This window comes from Danio rerio, chromosome 13, assembly GCF_052040795.2.
Source record: "Danio rerio strain M-AB ecotype USA chromosome 13, GRCz13ab, whole genome shotgun sequence".
Classification (NCBI taxonomy): domain Eukaryota; kingdom Metazoa; phylum Chordata; class Actinopteri; order Cypriniformes; family Danionidae; genus Danio; species Danio rerio.
Window position 1 is genome coordinate 51,087,081 of NC_141033.1, and position 21,249 is coordinate 51,108,329.

Sequence of the window (21,249 nt, forward strand, 5' to 3'; positions counted from 1 at the left end):
TGGGCATTATTCTTGATGTTTTGTTGTTTGTGTCTTTTACTTTCATCCATCATCTTGTAAAAGTACCACACCTTTTAAATGTTATTACTTTTACCCTAGACTAACATCAAAGAGGTTGTAACAGCTAGTTTCAGCTTGGCGTTAGAGTCGTTTTGACGTTTTGCGCCACGCTGTTTAAATAGCAAAGTCATTTGCGCTCATATGTGCGTCCATAGGTCTAAAAAAGGAGGCGTGTTGAGGTGCATTGCTGGCGCGTTGCTGTTTTCAGGAACTTAAATAGACTGTTCAATAGATCAGATCAAAGCTGGTCTGTTGTCCAGTGCAGAGCGCGTTAGTTGTGAGCCTCGCTTACACACAGTATGTACAGCAATGCGCAAATATCTTCACAAATAAAAAAGAATTAAAATATTAAAATATTACAAAAAAATAAGTTTCTAGCCTACATAAATATAAAAACCACTGCCTTCATCTCAGGTGGCTTTGTGTTTTTGGAAATAACTTTTTGGCCACACTTCGTTATTATTGTTCATTTATTCGTTTGCTGGAAATTAGAACTGAACATAGAAATAGTTTTGAAACAAATGCACTTAATAAACAAAATTAATTATGCATATGTTAAAGGATGTCTGTGCGTTTTCCCCATCCACGAGAGTGAAAACGAAATTAAACAGCGAGGTGGCTCATCTCTCATTCTCGTGCTGTTGATGCTCTGTTTAACTGTTTTCTCTCTAGTGAAGCGTTCAGTTTTTCCACTTACAAACTCATATAAATAGCAAATCTGCTATGGGCCGACCCAACTGGCTCTTAAAGGGAATGGGAGATGAGACTCTGATTGGTTTATTCTCAAAACACACCTGTAACTCATTAAGAGAATAAGCTCAACCCTGTTAGACCATGCGCCGTGACGCAAAGAGGATTTTTCCGTCCTTGTTACGTAGCGGATGCACCCCGCTACGCACATAAGATTAAGGATGACCACTATTAAAAGAGGTCACTCGGAGTCCCCGTTCCTGCTCCCCAAGCACACACACACAGGCCAAGTTGTTAAAAGGGGTAACAGATTTATTAAACAAAAAGATCAATATCAGAATCAGGGAACAAAAAGGCCAAAACAACAAACAAAACAAGGTACGCTACCTATTATTAAACTTCTTACCTATACCAAAAATAAAGTTCCATAAATAAAGCATACAATTCTACCCTCCATAACTAACCACAAAACAGGAGAAAACTGGACAAAAGAAAAGGGCCTTCCCTTTGATCATTCAGCATTAAGGTAAACATTAGCCACAGCTAACACATGAGACCGTCCTAGTACCGTATTTAAAAGAGTATCTCACCAGATGACTTTGAAACAGGGTTGTAGAAAGGCATTAAACAATCAGCCAAAGTGAAAAATAGCAAATAGTGGATTCTGACGCGCCTCGCGCCTCGCACTTTGCACTTTGCGCCTGGGTCGTCAAAATAGAGCCCAGAGTCTCATCTCCCATTCCTTTTAAGAGTCAGTTGTGTCGCGCCATGGCGCATTTGCTATTTACATGGCGGACTTTAATTCATTAATTCATTTTCTTTCGGCTTAGTCCCTTTATTAATCTGGGGTCGCCACAGCGGAATGAACTGCCAACTTATCCAGCGCATGTTTTACGCAGCGGATACCCTTCCAGCTGCAATCCATCCCTGGGAAACACCCATACACTCATTTACACACATACACTACGGACAATTTTAGCTTACCCAATTCACCTGTACAGCATATCTTTGGTCATGTGGGGTAAACCGGAGCACCTGGAGGCAACCCACGCTAACGCGGGGAGAACATGCCAACTCCACACAGAAACGCCAACTTACCCAGCCGAGGCTCGAACCAGCTACCTTCTTGCTGTGAGGGAACAGTACTACCTACTCCGCAACCTTGTCGACCATGGCGGACTTTGTAAATGGAAAAAATGAACGTCTCATTAGCGAGAAAACTGTTAAACAGAGCATGTGCAGCGCGAGGATAAAGAACGAGCCTCCTCCATTCGGCCTCTTAACTTTACTTTTACTCTTTACTCCTTTACTTTGGTGGATAAGGAAACAGGGGAAACTCACTCCACTGAAGTTATCCAGTAGCCTGCATATTTAATTTTGTTTGCTAAGTGCAAAAATTTGTTTCAAAACTATTCATAAATTTCGTTTTAATTTCCAGCAAACAAACAAATGAACAATAATGATGAAGTGTGGTCAAAAAACTGAGTTATATACAAACACACGTCCTTTTCTTATGCCCCATATGGTGATGCAGACGTCTCCAAAACTCCACCACCAAGATCTCTTAGGGCTTGCAGCCTTAAGTTGCAGTTTGTTTGCAGATCTAAGCTAAAACATCATTGAGACTGCACTTTTGCCATAGCAGGCCCTGTTTATTTGAGTATATTTTATACATGTGTTCTTGGAATTATGATTTTTGTTTCAGTCACGTCCATTAACTGAGAAATCTTAAAGGCATATATAGTTCCACAGTATCTGTCAGCAGGAACTTACTTCCACAATGCACCAGCTAAATAAGTGGTGCGTTCTGATTGGCTGGTCTGCTCTGGTTGGTAACAGGGGGTTGGTCAGATCTTGGAAGGTCACCATCTCTGCTGAATTCAGTAGGGATGCAGTGCAGTGATTTATTCTATGATGTGCCTGTGGCTCGCCAGCGGCTGCTCACACTGCAGACACACACACAACCAGCACACTGAAGCTTTAAGATTTAACTACTGCATTTAGATTTTTGTCAAATAGAATGGCAGAATCCAGGATAAAACCTAGATTTCTTACAGATGGTTTAACGCAGTCAGTTAAATTGTCCAACATCTGATTCAGCTTTCTCGGTCCAGAAACAATTGCCTCAGTCTTCGTCTCATTTAGTTAACAAAAACTATTTAACATCAAAAGCCTAAACATTTGATCTAGACAGGCAGACAGTACACATAGCCCGGCACTCTAATTTTTTTAGAGGCATGTCGATTTGTATGTCATTAGCATAAGTGATGGATAAACCGTACTTCCTAAATATTGAGACCAAGGAAAACACAGCCATGTCACCCTGCGGCCCAAGACCGGTTACTCACTGAAGCTAAGCAGGGCTGAGCCTGGTCAGTACCTGGATGGGAGTCCACTAGGGAACACTAGGTTGATGTTGGAAGTGGTGTTAGTGAGGCCAGCAGGGGGCGCTCAACCTGTGGTCTGTGTGAGTCCTAATGCCCCAGTAAAAGTGAAGGGGGCACTACGCTGTCAGTGGGCGCCGTCTTTCGGATGAGACGTTAAACCGAGGTCCTGACTCTCTGTGGTCATTAAAAATCCCATGGCACTTCTCCTGAAGGAGCAGGGGTGTAACCCTGGTGTCCTGGCCAAAGTTTCTCTATTGCCCTTATGATCATGGCCTCCCAATCATCCCCTTCCACCTAATTGGCTCTATCATTGTCTCTCCTCTCCACCAATAGCTGGTGTGTGGTGAGCGCACTGGCGCTGTTGTCCTGTGGCTGCCGTCGCATCATCCAAGTGGATGCTGCACACTGGTGGTGGTGTGGAGAGACCCCCCCCTCATGATTGTGAAGCGCTTTGTTTGTAATGTAATGTGTATTTATATAGCGCATTTATTGTGTATGGCCATACACCCAGAGCAGAATAGGGGCAAGAATAGATCCCTGAGGAACCCCACAAGTTAAGCGCACTTTCAATGATATAAATCCATCCTGAAAAAGATCTGTTTGACCAGACTGGAATTATTAAAAATATCCCTTTTACTCTCAAAAGGGAAGTATCTGGATGAATACTATCTTCACTAGAAGTTTTGATATAAGTGGCAGGTTGGACAAAGGTCTTAAATTTGAAAGATCCGTTACATCAGTGTTTCTTCACCGGTAATGGTTTAATGGTTGTATGCAGAGGTCACGTTAACCGAATACTTTTTCATTGACGGATTTTTTTCAGCAGTGATGTAAAAATCTGAAGGTGATCGTTCATTTTGACAGACTATGCTGAGGGTGAGGGTGCAATTTGTAGCTAACTGTAATTCCCACTCCTGTCCAGCTGATGGCGACTGCCCTTGTTTTGTCTCCTCTTTGTCGCCGCTACGTACAGTTGCAAAAAATCTCACAGCAGCTCAGTGTGAGAAGATTATTTAAACGGCCAAATAGTTGTGATATTAATATTAAGGTGAAAAAAAAGAGGAAGTGATGCAGTGGACGATGAAGATCCAACAGAGAAAAATCCTCAGTCGCCGACAGCTGTTGTTACGGGCCAACCAAGCGGCAACAAGGAGGTCAGGTGGTTTGGGGTGCGTTGTGAACACCATGCACTACTGAACGCAGAGGGGTGAAGCCGCGCCCCCGGTGCTGAAGGAGCGCGTGCTGCAGTATTTTTCCAGGTGAAACGAGTGCTTGCAAGACCGGGAAATCCCACATTCAGAAAATCCGAGAGGGGTCTGGCTGCAGACTCGGTGCAGTGCAATCTGAGCTGCATCCAATGCTTTTTAATGCGCTCACCTAACCCCACCCCTTACCCTACCCGTCACAGTGACATCACTCACTCCATTGAGTGCAGTGTCTGACATTGCATCGCTGAGTGATGCAATCTCAGCTTGCATCATGAAGGCTGCATCCAGATACTATTGGAAAATCCAGAAAACTTCTGATCACTTCCTTAGGAGAAATGTTTCCTAACTACAAAACTCTGGCTGAAGTGCCGCTACCCAGAAAGCAGGTAGTAATTGGACCGAGCTCAGCTGCCCTTTAGCACCTCTGGCTCCGACTCAGACTCGGCATCGGCGAGTGTTATCCGGGCCGTGTATGGCCTGCAGCTCGCTCCCGCATATGCCTTTGTGATGCGGCTGTAAAGCACTGGCCCGATTCCTGTTAACCATATCTGGCCAGAGTCTGTCTGTAGAGTCCGGGAGCTTCTGGCAAGGACTCTCCAGTGCGGCTTCAGCCTCCAGAACAAATTTAAAACTGTCATAAGAAGTCGACTTTCCAAGGCAAAGACACAGAATTTAATGACAACTGCCTCTGCATCAGTCTCTCTTGATGCGTTTGATTAGGCACAGGCAAGCACCCAGTTCAGTTCGATGCAGCAGGAAGATATGAGGTAAGGCAGATATGAGTTTTTGATCATTTGTCAAATAAATAAATGAATAATTTAGCATATATAATTTTTATAACTCTCTCCGTCAAAATGACGGACAAAAACAAAGTCTAACATGATCTTTGGTTGTATGTTTTAAATATTCTGGAACAATGCCAGTCGACACACTCATATTTATTTTCGTCAAAATACAAGGCCCAACGGCATCAAAGACCTGAATAAGAAAACCTGCTGGGATAATAGCCCCTTTCACACAGTGATACCGGTAAATATCCGGAAAATTTCCGGAACGACTTTACCGGTATATTCAAAAAAGCGCTGTTCACACAGGCGAGGACGTTACGGAAATTTTCCGGAAAAGAGCATTCACACATCCACTCCAAAATACCGGTAAATTCTGACATCATTCACCACAAATGAGCTTTAAACGGCTGCGCTTGTATTAGTAAACATTTGACTAAATTACAAACTCTGTGGATGATCAATATTGTGAACAACTTTCGCAGGATCACTTTCGCATGTCGAGATGTTCATAATATGTGCGTGTTTAGGCGCTCACAGGCTGTTTCACAGACACACGCAAAGCTTGAAGGTAAACAAACAACGGCTTATCATAAGTATCTCATCGATGATTATTTACACAGTTGGCATTAAGAAGAACATATAAACGTGATCTGAATAACTTCTAGCAGCTAAATGTGTCTGGAAAAATATTCAAAGGCTTTTATTCTCACAAACCGCGCGGACGTAAATGCGTCTGACTGTTCTGATTGGCTAAAGCAGACGTCTCACGTCAGCACGTTCTAGACGTGCACGCGCTTATTAGGGGAATCTTCCTTCTGCATTCACACAGCGCAGCATTCCGGCAAATTGCCGGTAATGTTACAACTTCTCTTTCCGGAAAATAGCCAGAACGAATTTACCGGTATTTTCAAAAAGGACCTGTTCACACATACAACCTTTCCGGAAAATTGCCGGCAATTTTCCGGAAAGGTCTGTATGTGTGAAAGGGGCTAAAATCAGATGCATATGATGTTAATTTTAGCTTCAGTATTGTCCTATACAAAAAATCTATCGTGATAATGTTAAATGTAGATAAGAATGAAAATAGTTATAATAAAATGATACACTTCACAATTTTACAGCATTTAATTGTATTTTAGAGTACATAAATACAGCCTTAGTCATGCATATAAACATATAACACAACATCTGTATATCAGCTCCATTTTCTTCTACATTGTTTGGGTTATGAGGTACAATATGACCCGATCGTGCTCATGACATGCTTTTTGAGATTCACCCACACAATATTCAGTATTGTCATATATTACAGATGGCGTAATCACCCACAAATTCACTGACCCAGACAATGTTTTGATGAATAATTATGGTGAATCAATGCATCAGAACTCCCTTCAGCCACATAATGAGCTTTTGTGTGATTTACGGTTATAACGCCCCCATGTACTCGTAGTACGGCTAGGCGGATGACCAACAAATGCACTATTTTATCTCAAAGAACACAAGGTACGACCTAAGGAAACAGCGGGCTAATAAAAGTGATTTGATTACACCGATGCATCAGTCAAAGCACACGGAGAAAACATTGAGATTGTAAATATGGCCCTGTCATTTCACTGTAATGTCTCATAAAAGCCCTTTTACTGGAAAATAAATGCACTGAAAATGCATCTCATTGGTCACTATTGTCACAAAACGAAGATGTGCTTTTCTTTACTATAACCATCAGACTGATGTATTACTGTCGTTATTTACTTTACTACAATACGCTCCTCAAATACTGCATTAATAATCAAGCGGCATACACAAACACAGAATAGGAAACTGATCTCGATGAAAGTGAAATGATCACGACTGAGTTTACAGAGAATACATTCATTTTCTTTTGGCTTAGTCTCTATTTCAGAAGTCACCACAGCGGAATGAACCGCCATCTATTCTAGCATGTTTTACACAGCCTATGCCCTTTCAGACGCAAAACATCACTGGGAAACACCCATACACACAATCACTATGGCCAAATTTGTTTACCCAATTTCCCTATAACGCATGTGTTTGGACTATGAGGGAAACCGGAGCACGCAGAGGAAACCCACACCAACACGAGGAAAACATGCAAACTCCACACAGAAAACCCAGCTGGGACTCCAACCAGTGATCTTTTTGCTGTGAGGCGACAGTGCTACCCACTGAGCCACCATGCCACCCTTTACAGAGAATTAACCTCTTAAGGCCAAGGTGTTTTTTACATGGATTTTTATTTCTCTTTGCTATTTGGGCTTATTGGAAGCTAATTATAATAAAAATCTAAGTATCATCTTTTGATTTGATGTACTTTTATAAAAAAAAAAAATGACGTCCATATATGTGGACTTGTGGTCCGAATTTACATAAAACACTTTTCCTGACTGTTTTGTAATGCATATTTAACATTGAAATTTTTTGAACATGTTTTGACTATCAGAGAGTAAAAACAACATTTTTCCCCCATTTTGGACAATTAAAAATCGTGTTTGGGACTTTTCATATGCTGCAAAACAGTTGCAGGATGACACTGTATGTCTACAACACAATATACCCCACTTGACTGGTTTAAATCTTATCTCTCTTGCCGCATTATTGGTGCTCTACAGAAATGTATATAGGGGTACGTATCTATAATGAGCCTGAATCTAATAATAATGACCTTAAAAAAATAATAAAACATTGTTTAAAACTGCTTTTATGTAGCCAAACTAAAAGAAATAACCCTTTCTTCAGAAGAAAAATATTATATGAAATACTGTTAGAAAAATAGGAAAAATGTCCTTGCTCTGTTAAAAATCACTTGGGAAATATTTGGAAAAGAATACATATTTCACAGGAGGGTGAATAGTTATATACAGATAAAGCATGTTAATTATTGACAACAGTAGCATGCTTTTTTATGATTCACAATATTGTGACAGTAAAATTGAAGCATAATAATGTGTCACAACTGAGCAATCATGTCATATTAACATTTTGGTTTACTCGTTAGCTTAAATGAGAGTTTTTACCAGATCTCTCCAGACATTTATAGCCTGTAGGAGAGAGAAAACAACAATTAAGTCTTCTTATGATCACAAATGCTTCTCCTAGATATGAATAATACTAAATGAAGACTTGCTGATTGTGTCATCTCTTTTATTTTATGCCATGTAAGCCTCATTGAATATTTTTGTTCTAATTTAAATATATAATACATCTAATAAAACAATTTAAACGAACATATATATGTATTATATTTGACTTTTTAATATATAGGATAAAATTTAAAAAATATTTTCTAGCAAAATTTGACTCAACACTTATTTAAGTGAATTCACTCCATTTAATAAAAGCTTTCTGCAAACATTAAAAGCAAGAGTCCAGTAAAATATGTTTAACAGAGGAAAACAACACACAAACCATGCACATGATCTTTACCTTTTCCCAGAAATGCATGTGTTAATGACCTTGTAAGGTCAAGATTGCTTGATCAAATCTTGTGTTAAAATATATAAATACATAAGAATATTTGAAATCTTAGGATGAAATCCATATACTTTATTATTTGTCAAGACTTTGCTGAAAAATAATTTCACATACTGAATCATAACCAGTTTACAACATAAAGCTGAACTGATAAATGGGTTTGGCAAATGTTTTTGCTTGTTTACAACAAATGAATCTTGTTCAGAAGACTGAATCAATACAAATATTGTAAGTCTGCATCTCCAGTGACTGCAGCTCAAGCTAAAATACGGACGACTGTTGTTTCTGGAAAAGACCTTCAAAAATAAATCTGAATAAGAATCTTCTTCTTCTGCCACTAATGTGGTTTATAATATACAGTAAATAATATATTTTTAATTTATGTGTATGTGTTTGAGATTCTTTACAACCAATACTGTAAATCTGAGAGAAATATTTGTATTATTATAGAGAAACAAGTTATATTAGTAGTATTATCATAAAGAAACCTGGTGAGATTGAAAGAGTGAGACTTCATTTCATGCTTCACAAAAATTGGATTGGAATTTTAATTTCCAAATTCAGCAGAATCACAAGCAAATTAAAATTTTATATAATATTATAATCAAGATCAAGCAAGCTTTTACCCTAATGCTCCGCAGGAGGTTTCTGTCCCCCCTGAGCTCGCCTTAGGACACCTGTGTTACTGTTTGACAGGTGTACCGCCCAAGTCAAACTCGCCACTTGATACGGTCACCTTGGTCAGCGGCTTGGAGGGGAAGGGGGGGTACCCAAAGGCACTTGACACCAGAAGCAGGGTCGGCCCCCACCAGGGCGCTTTCAGCCTCCTCGTCTCAATGGGTAAGTGAGGAAATGATAAGTCCATGTCCAAAGAGCCAATTTCTGTGCCTGACATGTCATGCCATGTCATGGTCCTAACCTTCGACTACCACCCGTTCCAGAATGCACCGGTCCCTTAATGCTCCTCCTGCAGGTAGTGAACTCTTCGGGCTAAGCCCAGCCACATTCGTAGGAAAAAAAAAAAACAGCCACCAGGCACTCGCATACAAGCCCCAACCCTAGGCCTGGCTCCAGGGTGGGGCCCCGGTTGCACCATACCAGGTGACATCACGGTCTTGATGTTATGAAACTCATAAGGTTTTTTTTTTAACCGCACTTAGTCAGACCTGACACCTAAAACCTTTTTGCCTTGGAAGACCCTACCAGGGACATTAGCCCCAGTCAACATTGCTCTTAGGATCACTCTGGCACTCAAACCTCTCCACCTTGATAAGGTGGCGGTCCAAGGAGGGAGTATACATTTTGCCACCGCAAAAAGGTGGTTTGCCACCTATTACGCCCCCCGCTGCTGGAATCAGCTTCCAAAAATAATCAGATGTACTCCAACATTAGGTACATTCAAATCAAGACTGAAGAAGACACATTTGTTTAGCTGTGCCTTTACTGAATGAGCACTTTCCTACATTGGACAGATCGCACTATTGTGTCTATCTGTTCTTTCTTTTATAACATGTTTTAACACATTTGTATCTGTTTTTATATTATTTGTTTTTATGTTCTTACACTTGTCTCCTTTATTCCTGTTTATGTAAAGCACTTTGAATTGCCACCGTGTATGAAAATGCTATATAAATAAACTTTCCTTGCTATCTCTAGTTTGGAGGAAAGTCCTTACCCCAGGTGGAGGAGTTCAAGTATCTCTGGGTTTTGTTCACGAGTGAGGGAAGGATGGAGTGTGAGATTGACAGGCGGATTGGTGCAGTGGCAGCAGTAATGTGCTCTGCACCAGTCCGTTGTTGTAAAGAGGAAGCTGATTCGAAAGGCAAAGCTCTCTATTCACCGGTCAATCTACATTCCTACTATGGTCATGAGGTTTGGGTCATTGATGAAAGGACAATATCTTGGATACAAGCAGTCCAAATGAGTCTCCTTTACAGGATGGCAGGGTGCACCCAGACACCCGGAAGAAGCTCAGAGTAGAGCCGCTGCTCCTCCACATCGAGAGAAGTCAGCTGAGGTGGCTCATGCATCTGTTTTGGATGCCTCCTGGACGCCTACCTAGGGAGGTGTTCCAAGCATGTCCCTTCCCCATGATGCCTCAGGGAAGACCCAGGACACGTTGGAGAGACTATGTCTCTCGGCTTGCCTGGGAATGCTTTGGGATTCCCCCAGAGAGCTGGAGGAAGTGTTTGGGGAGATGGAAGTCTGGGGTTCTCTTCTGAGACTGCTGCTCCCGTGACCCGGCCCCGGAAAAGCAGTCAACAATGAATAAATGAATGTATATATATATATATATATATATATATATATATATATATATATATATATATATATATATATATATATATATATATATATATATGATTCAATATAGTTACATAATACATTACAAATATTATAAAATATACACATTACACACATTTACATTTATATAGATTTATTATACATTTAGATCAAGTTAACACAAAAATATTAAAATATACTTGTATAAATAAAAAAATAATAAGTATATTTATATTTAATATATTAGTGTATACGTTTTTCTATTTAATATAGTTACATAATACATTACAACTAATATACATTATATACATTTACAGATTTAGATCGATTTCATTTACATTTGGATACAGAAATGTAAAAAAAATAATTTTAAAAGTTAAATATACTTAATTTAATATATTATATATATATATATATATATATATATATATATATATATATATATATATATATATATATGTAATAAACAATCATTACTAAGCATAACTAATGTAGTCACTAGTATAAATATATGTACCTTTAAATACAATTTCCATATAATATTACTCTAAAACCACACATCTCAATTATAAATAAATATTTTTAAACAATACAATCCTCCAAAGATTTTTATATCAGTTACAGCAGTATTAGTAGATATTTTATAACCATCCTGGGTGCTTTTATTCATTAAAGATTTGTTATGACCTCATCTTGCAATTCCAACACATGGAATTTGCCCAAAAGCAGCGTAATTCTCCTCAGTAATGAGTCTTAATATGGTCTAGATTGGCAACAACACACAATGTTTCTCAGACTGCAGCAGCGCAAACAAAGCCAATAGAAAACACTTTCTCCAAGAGCAAATGAGAATTTGCCTCGAGCAATTCCAGCACAATTTATAGAGAATAGATACGGCATTATCTATAAATTGGAGTGGTTAATCCACCTTCACAACTTTCTGGAGAAGTCTGTAGAGGAACAGGCTCAAATGAAGACAGAAACCGCTTCAAGTCAAAAGATACAACAGCAGATGATTTCTTCCACAGGACTGACTGAAGCACAACAGATGAACTGATCCTTCTTACAGGTTCAGAAAGAATTATTATCAGTTATTTACTATTACAGGCAATACAATGTGATCTACAGTGTATTTAAAAATATAAAATAAAGACATTTTAGGAAGATAAGGATAGAAATAAATCTAGATTTGTTATATTATTACAATACACTTGTAATAAATCATACATATTGACATGGATCTCTATTTTCTTTTTCATTTGTTTTTAAATTCGCCATTTTGTCCTTGGATCTCGCCATGATGTCTAGATTTTGAGGATCTTTTGGTCTACTTCATTTATTCAGGCAGGTCCCATTTAAGTGATTTCTTGTCTGCGAACAGGCTGGCAGTAGTCAGGCCTGGGTGTGGCTAAAGAAACTGAACTCAGGTGTGAAAACCAGAATTAAGTTATGTTTTAACACGGGGACAAACACTTTTTCACACAGGTCTATGGAGTTTTGAACTTAGTTTTCCCTTAATAATAAAAACCTTCATTTTAGGCATCATTTTACTCATGTTATCTTTGACTAATAATAAAATTTGTTTGATCATCTGAAACACTGAAGTGTGACAAACAAGCAAAAATAAATAAAAATCAGTGAGGGGGGGGCTAAGACTTTTTCACACCATTTTGTTTGTGTACTAAAAATAAACTTTATAATTGAAACAAAACTGAACAAAAATATACATAAATGCATTTGAAATTTCTAAATGAAGACATCTTAGACAAACATAGATTCAAGAGTTCACACTTAGATATTGCTAGATAATAATAGCAGCTTTGGCATGCTGTACCAGGAGAGAACCCTGAGCTTGGAGATATTTGAGCCCAGGGCTCCCGCCTGGTCAATGAGCATGTAAGGGGATACAAGATCAGGTAGTTCTGAAGCTCTCCCTGGTGAAGAAGGATAAAAGGGGGAGATGGGGTGGAAGGGGGGGGGGGGGGTTGTTTGCAAAACAAAGATAAGGGAGTTGTTTTAGACAGGCTACTTATAGTGAGTTTGGATTATTCTCATTGGCTAATGATTAGAGATGAGAGACCAGCTGCTAGAAATCATATCACATGCTCCTCTTGAATTAGTAAGTGAAACTTTAAAAAGTATGTAACATTATTAAGACAACATAACTTGTAATAAATATGTCATAAACTTAATCGCCATGAGGTCATTACAATTGTGTCGTGAATTTTTTAACGCTGTCATATTTTTTTTAACTACACGGGTACGAACTGAATTTGTCATTAAAAAGTCACTAAACATTAATGACGCTGTTAAAAAAATTGAGTATTGATATTTTTACTGAGGAATTGTAATAACAAATTCAGTTTGTTCAAATTAAAAATGTATAAAGGCCTCGATCATGTTTATTACACATTTATGACGAGGCATGTTATCTTACAAATGTAAAATTGTGATGACAAAAACAGGTTATGATGTATTTGTTTATGTCAAGTTGTCAAGACAAAGACAGAATACAATTACATGTTTATGTCAAGCTGGACATAAAGAAGGTTGCTGGTTTGAGCCCCGGCTGAGTCAGTTGGCATTTGTGTGTGGAGTTTGCATGTTCTCTCCATGTTGGCGTGGGTTTTTCTCTGGATACTCCGGTTTCCCCCACAGCCCAAACACATGCGCTATAGGTGAATTGAATAAGCTAAATTGTCCATAGTGTATGTGGGTGTGAATGCAAGAGTGTGGGTGTTTCCCAGGAGATATCTACGCAAGACTAAATTTTAAATCCCGCTACCGCCAGGTTTTAGCCCGAACTCAACCGCTCCCGCTTATATTTAGCATTTGTTGTCCTGTTGTCCACACAGAAAGTGACACACACACACACACACACATTTAGGCATCATGCTCCGGCTCTCACACACACACACACACACACACACACACACACACACACACACACACACACACACACACACACACACACACACACACACACACACACACACACACACACACACACACGCACACACACACACGCACGCAGGCCCGTGCAGAGACCGTCCAAAGGGCATGTGCAAGATAAATTTTTTGAAGACCGGGAGATGTGGGGGGGGGGGGGGGGGGTGTTGTCACGCGCGTACTGAAGAGCGGTGTTGTCGCGCGCGTTCTGATCAGCTGTGTTGTCGCACGCGCGTACTGTAAAGCGGGGGAGGGGGGTTGAGCGTGCGTACTCAAGATCAGTGTTGTCGTGCGCCTACTGAAGTGCGGGACAGAGGGTGTGTCGCGTCGCGGGGGCACTTTTGATCATTTTGGAAGGGCACTTTCTATCCAAAACTAAAAAGGGCATGTGCACTGCACAGGTTGAGCCCTATGTGTGCACGTGTTTGCACGCACGCACAGCAACAAACAAGCTAAACGCTGCATCATGCAGTCTCATTCACACACATACATATGTGTGCTTGCTCGCTCGGGAGTCGGGAGCGACATTGTTAGACCGCCCGCTCCCATCTAAAATTAAACCAGTTACCGACCGCTCCTGCGCTTTATTCGGAAATTTATTCCCACGTCGCAGAAATCTGGTCTCGCGGTTCTGCCACGGCTATGTAGACCTCTATTTCCCAGTACTGGTTTGAGGCTGGAAGGGCATCTGCTGCGTAAAAGATATGCTGGATAAGTGGGCGGTTTATTCCGCTGTGGCGAACCCTGAAAATGTGTGAATGAATGAGAAGTTGTCATAAAGACAGGTTATAATGTATTTACTTATGTCAAGTTGTCATAAGGGCATCTCAAACAATGACATGTTTGCATTTAAAATAGCATAACTGAGCGAATCACACTTAATGACAGTTGTCATAAGCATGCACGATATCTTCTTCATTCTCACGATGCGTCATGTCATGCTTATAAAGGTTTCCTGATAGGCTTATGAACACCTCCAAGTAAAACGTTCCCCAAGAAACTGACCTAACCGAAGAAAGTTACAACCGCCGGATTGAAGATAGTCTGTCCTTTGCATGCAAATCATTCACCGTGAACTGGATAAAGCAGAACAGACACTTTTACATCTGCTGAGACTGTAAAAAGAGACAGCAGACCCATTTCCATCAGGAATCAGCCTCCTGAAACCTGCTCCACACACACACACACACACACACACACAAACAAACAGAATGACGTCTGGGGCCATGGCAGTGATCTCTAAAGAGTTGGCGACAATTAAAATGAAAATTGCTCGGCTGTTCTTCTGTGTATTTCTCATTTATGAATATTTAAGCCGTGAAGAGTTGATTTGAGACCGCGAAAGACGCGCTGTGGTCCTGAAACACGACTGCTGAGAGCAAGAACAAATCAAATCAAGCGCTTTATGCAGGAATGTGCATTGATTTAAAGGCTGTGGTTAATTCTTCGGGAGGGCAGAATGACCAAAATACCCAGATTAAAGCATTACAGTCTACAAATCCTTCCCCGCCGCAGTTGTTTCATTAAAGAAAAATGATTAAAGAACTTAAGCACTTTAAAAGGTGTGCAGAGATTTAATAGGACACACTCGCTAACTAGACAGCATTTAAAGGCCTCAAATGATGTCAATGCTTTCTGAAAAACAAGTTCAAACTGAAGGCAGCATTATTTGCTTTAACAAGCTCAGATTTGGGCGACGCAGTGGCGCAGTAGGTAGTGCTGTCACAGCAAGAAGGTCGCTGATTTGAACCTCGGCTCAGTTGGTGTTTCTGTGTGGATTTTGCATTTGCATGGGTTTCCTCCGGGTGCTCCGGTTTCCCCCACAGTCCAAAGACATGCGGTTCAGGTTAATTGGGTAGGCTAAATTGTCTGTAGTGTGTCTATGTGTGTGGGGATGTTTCCCAGAGATGGTTTGCGGCTGGAAGGGCATCCGCTGCATAAAAACGTGCTGGATAAGTTGGCGGTTCATTTTGCTGTGGCAACCCTAGATTAATAAAGGCCGAAAAGAAAATGACTGAATGTCTCAAATACTGTAGGATGAGAGGTCTAGTTACCTACCTATATCACTCACTATCCTTCAGCTTCGTCACTGATTTATCAGGGGTCACCACAGCAGAATGAATCGCCAACTATTCCAGCATATGTTTTACACAGCAGATACTCTACCAGCTGCAACCCGATACTGGTAACACCCATACACACTTTTACACACACACACACACTTAGGCACTACTGCCAATTTAGCTACCTATCATTCACCTATACCACATGTTTTTAGACAGATTGAAACGAGTACTTTTTACTTTTGTACATTTGAGGCGGTACTTCTTTACTTTTACTTAAGTACAAACGTGTAGTCAGCACTTTTACTTTTACCAGAGTCGTTTTAAACGCAAGTATCTGTACATCTACTTAAGTAAAGGATGTGTGTACTTTTGCCATCTCTGTTTGATAGTCTAAGGTTGCTTTCACATCTGTAGTTCGCTTCATTTGGTCCGGACCAAGAGCCATAAATGATACATTGTTGCATTTTCTGCCGTCTTTTGGGTCGTTTTCACATTACACTGCTGGCTTTGGTCCGAACCAGTAGAAACGAACCAAAATGCAGTCATGTAACCAAATCCACATCTCTCATTGGCCAGATGTTACTGAACATATTTCCTAAACTGCTTATTGATTGGTCAGAATTCACGTGCAGGAAAATGCCAATGAACTCCCGCAAGTGAACAAAACCGGCAGACACAAAATGTCGTTTTTACTCTGGAGGTATGACTGCGCTGACTGATTGTATGCCTGCTTTAGACAAACTATACATTTCGAGAATGAAGCGCGGCCGCGTCTGGAAAACAGTGTTTTAATGCATCGCTCGTTACTTCAGGAGGAGGCGTGAATTAATTTAGCTAAACTGTGACATGATCATCTTGCGGAAATATTATCAACGATCCATCAGGTAATGTTTTCCCCTCTCTCTCTCTGTTGGTAAAGTGCTGTCAACAAATATTTTTCCTCCATATCCCATAATGCACAGCGCATAGGCCTACGGCAGCTGGATTAGTCCAAAAGTCCCAGAACTTTTTGCGGTTGGACCTTTTTTAGTACAGATCATATTCTCACCACAAACGAACCGCTCCAGGGTTCGTTTGAAAACGTACCGAGACCACCTCTTCAAGCAGGTCTCGGTACACTTATTTGGTGCGCACTCGAGTACGATTGCTGCATTCTCACCTGCCCAAACGAACCGCACCAGAAGGGAAAATGAACTCTAGTGCGATTCAATCGAACTAAATAAGGCAGGTGTGAAAGCACCCTAAGCTCACTTATTTAGACTGCTAAAAAACATGACAAAAAAATTTGAGTTATTTATTTTGCCGGTATTGCACCACTATAGTTGCATCAGTGCTTACCTTAGAGGACATTACTAATTTACACAGCTAATAAGATCACACTTATGCACACGGTTTGCTGATGCAGGACTGGCAGATCCCAAAATGATGCAAATGCTCAGGAAGACAATAGGTTTAATGGTTAGAGTTTTGAACTAAATTATATTATTAAAAACCAAAGAATGGTGACACGATGGCTCAGTGGTTAGCACTGTGGCCTCAAAGCAAAAAGCTCACTGGTTCGAGCCTCAGCTGGGTCAGTTGGCATTTCTGTGTGGAGTTTGCATGTTCTCCTCATGTTGGTGTGGGTTTCCTTCGGGTGCTCCGGTTTCCCCCACAGTCTAAACACATGCGCGATAGGGGAATTGATTAACTAAATTTGCCATAGTGTACGAGTGTGTGAGTGTTTTAATTAACAACAATTGCAAGTAGCAATTACTTTATTTGTTCCTATTGTCAGAAGCAGGCTTCCATAGTTGAAGTTCATGTAGTTTACAATCTGAAATACACACCAGTAAATTATTTCATCTAAATATTAAAATATTAGACAACATCAGGTCAAAAATCTGACAGCAAACACGCTTGTAATGAGCATGTGGTGTCACTCGTGCACTCAGACAACAGATCACACACTCAGCTGCTCTAATTAGATGCTTCTGGTGGCACATTTGGCTGCTGTACATGCAGAGCGACTCTATTCTCAGTATAAATCAAACTCTAATAACCCTGCAACGCTGGAGCTGCATCAGCCTCCGTGGGCATAAAGATGATTCAGCGACTCTGTAGACGAGTGAGCATCTCTGCGTACTGAAAAACACATCATCGCAGCCGCAGAGCTCGGCTGGAGATCTCCCTGCATTTCTGTCCTTCTGTTTCTCTCATTTTCTCCTGTGGAGGAAGAAGCGATGCTACAGCTGTTGCTTAAACTTCGGCTTAGTGATCCTTCTGAAACCATCACTGAAACTGTGTAGTAAATGTAACTTGTCCTGAAACATGTGTCTGAGGGTGCTTTCAGATCTGTAGTACGCTTCATTTGAGCCGGACAATCAAGGGCAACAATTGATACATTGTTGCATTTTCTGCTGTCTTTGGGTCGTTTTCACACCACACTGATTGCGTTTGGTCCGAACCAGTTGAAAAGAACCAAAATGCAGTCATGTGACAAAATCCACATCACTCATTGGCCAGATGTTGTTAAACGTATTCCCTAAACTGCTTATCGATTTGTCAGAATTAACATGCGGGAAAATCCCAATGAACTCCCGCATGTAAACAAACCGGCAGACACAAAATGTTGCTTTTTACTATGGGGGGGACAACTGCGCTGGCTGATTGTATCCCTGGTCATAGTAATGTTTACTATATAGTTTGTATACATCACTTTAGACAAACTATACACTTTGGCTGCGTCCGAAACCGCATACTTCCATACTATATAGTACGCCAAAATCAGTATGCGAGCCGAGTAGTATGTCCGAATTCATAGAATTCGAAAATCGGTATGCGAGAAGAACCCGGATGACTTACTACTTCCAGCAAGATTCCGGAGTGCGCATCCCATGCATGCTGCGCTATCCCATGATGCTCCGCGAGCGAATTTATGAATGGAAGTAAAGCGACGCAACTGACGCAGGTAGGTCACGTGACCATGACAAAATGGCGGATGTAGTACGTCCGAATTCCATTTATACTTTTCACATTCATACTGTATAGAACGTACTTTTCTAACGGCCGAGTAGTACGGTTAAATTCAAATGCAGTACTTACTGAGTAGTAGGCGGTTTTGGACGCAGCCTTTGAGAATGAAGTGCGGCTGCAGCTGAAAAACAATGTTTTAATTCATTGCAAATGACGAAGACGCATCGCAAGTCGTGAATTAATAGACGTGAACTAATTTAGCTAAACTCCGACATGGTCATCTTCTGCTAATATAACCAACAATCCATCAGGGAATGCATTTCTCTCTCTCTCTGTTGGTAAAGCGCTGTAAACAAATATTTTTCCTCAATATCCTATAATGCACAGCGCATCGGTCTACGGCAGCTAGATTAGTCCAAAAGGCGTGTTACTTTTTGCGGTTGGACTTGTTTTAGTAGGGATCATATTCTCAACACAAATGTACCGCTCCAGGGTTCGTTTGAAAGCGTACCTAGAGCACCTCTTCATGCAGGTCTCGGTACACTTATTTGGTCCGCTTTTGGTGAGGACACCAATTGGATTGGACACCAGTGGAATTTCTAAATCACACACAACCAAAGAACAAAAAAAAAAAAACACACACACACAAAGAGAGCCGATTTACACTCTTCAAGCACAAACCTTAAACAAAATAATCATTATAATCCCCAAAATCTGCTAAAATGTTAAACAGTCAAGGTAAGTTAATTGTCTGAGATTTCATTCAGAGGTCTTTGATTTAAGCCTTGTAAAATGGAGATCCTTTCAATACCGTGGCCTTGAATAAAGCACTTCAACTCAAGATGCATCCTGGGAATGATTTTCCTTCAATGTAAATCTATGCTTTATGGATTTTACAACCAGTTTTATCTGCTGGCGAGCGGAAAAACAATCACAAGGCTGATTACTTAAAGTAACAGCACATTCCTCCTCAACAAGCCACATGATTGAAGGAATCACGGATGTCTGTAAAAGCAAACACAGGCTCTTTGGAAGTACATGCTTCAGCCCATTTTTCGGTAAAACTGCAAAACAGCCATATCACCCTGCAGCCCATCACTGAAGCCAAGCAGGGCTGAGCCTGGTCAGTACCTGGATGGGAGAACACATGGGAAAACTAGGTTGCTGCTGGAAGTGGTGTTAGAGAGGCCAGCAGGGGGTCTCTGTGTGAGGCTTAAAGCTGGTTTTACATTTTCGCCTGGCGCTGCATCGCGTACCTCTGCTGACTGCGCGCGCACCTCATGAAATGGACGAGGCTTTTATACTTGCTGCTTTCGTCGTTGTGATATTCTTTAAAATGACAGGGGGCGGTCAAAAGAAACCCACCGTAAAGTCAAACGAATGAACTGGTGGTGATGTGGAGAGACCCCCCCTCATGATTGTGAAGCGCTTTAGGTTTATGGCCATACACAATAAATGCGCTATATAAATACACACATTACATTACATAAACAGAGAAGTAGGACGTTTCCGGAACTACGTCATATCATTAAATATTTTTAAACTAATTATTTTTATAAATTATTTTCATGATTATTAGGACTTAAAGTTTTTTTTTTTTTAAATCAAACTTTGATGCATCACTTGCTTTTGTTCATATCTCGGACAGTTTTAACTTTTAAAGTTTATTAAAATATTAATGACTACAGAACATGGGCTGCTCTACAAATATATACTTTATTATAGCAAGAATAAAAGCAAAAAAAAAAAAAAAAAGTACACTTACTAAAAAAATACAGATGTTTCTTTAGATTTAGCCCGCTCCACAATTCACACTTTACTGTCTGGCTAGTTTCTTTCCTCTTCTTATGCGCTAAAAAGGCAATAATGGTCCAACATTCCTGATTATTATCACCAATAAAACAGGGCTTCAGTATTTTGTAAACCAATAGGTTTAAATATTCCTTCCCAGTTATCAAAGAAATAATTCTGTGACTTCATTTAATAGTTACAAAACTAAAATGGTTTCAAATTCAAAATTGCAACATATACATCAGTGTAAAACCTGTGACTGGTGGAAAAACATACTTCAGTAATTGTGTACTTGGGTATCTTGGGTACGTTTGCCTTGGCCTCTTTTTGGTTTTAACAAACTTGCGCTTCAGGTTTTTCCAAAGCTTTTAACAAAAACTTTCCTCCTTTCCCATGGCTGTTAAAGTTTCTAGCCAAGAATTATTGGTCATCTTTATGATCCGTGATTATAGATCTAATCAGATGTCAGTACAGTACCTGTTTCAGACAAAATCTCTTCAAAGCGTTTCATATTCAACTCAACTCAAATCAAATGCGGAGCTGCGCTAACAGTTCACTCGAGTCTAAAAAAATAAAT

General features: G+C 40.2%; 1 long non-coding RNA gene across 2 annotated transcripts in view; it reads right to left on the reverse strand.

Annotated features, from left to right (window-relative positions):
* The window catches only part of LOC147834323 (uncharacterized), a 48,576-nt gene that overhangs the window by 16,315 nt on the left and 11,012 nt on the right, over nucleotides 1-21,249 (reverse strand). The window contains exon 2 of one of the 2 annotated variants that reach the window (XR_015506482.1): nucleotides 2,524-2,696. The exons of the other annotated variant lie outside the window; for it this stretch is intronic. This is a non-coding gene — a long non-coding RNA (uncharacterized LOC147834323). The remainder of the gene's footprint in view (nucleotides 1-2,523; nucleotides 2,697-21,249) is intronic. 2 annotated transcript variants of the gene reach the window in all.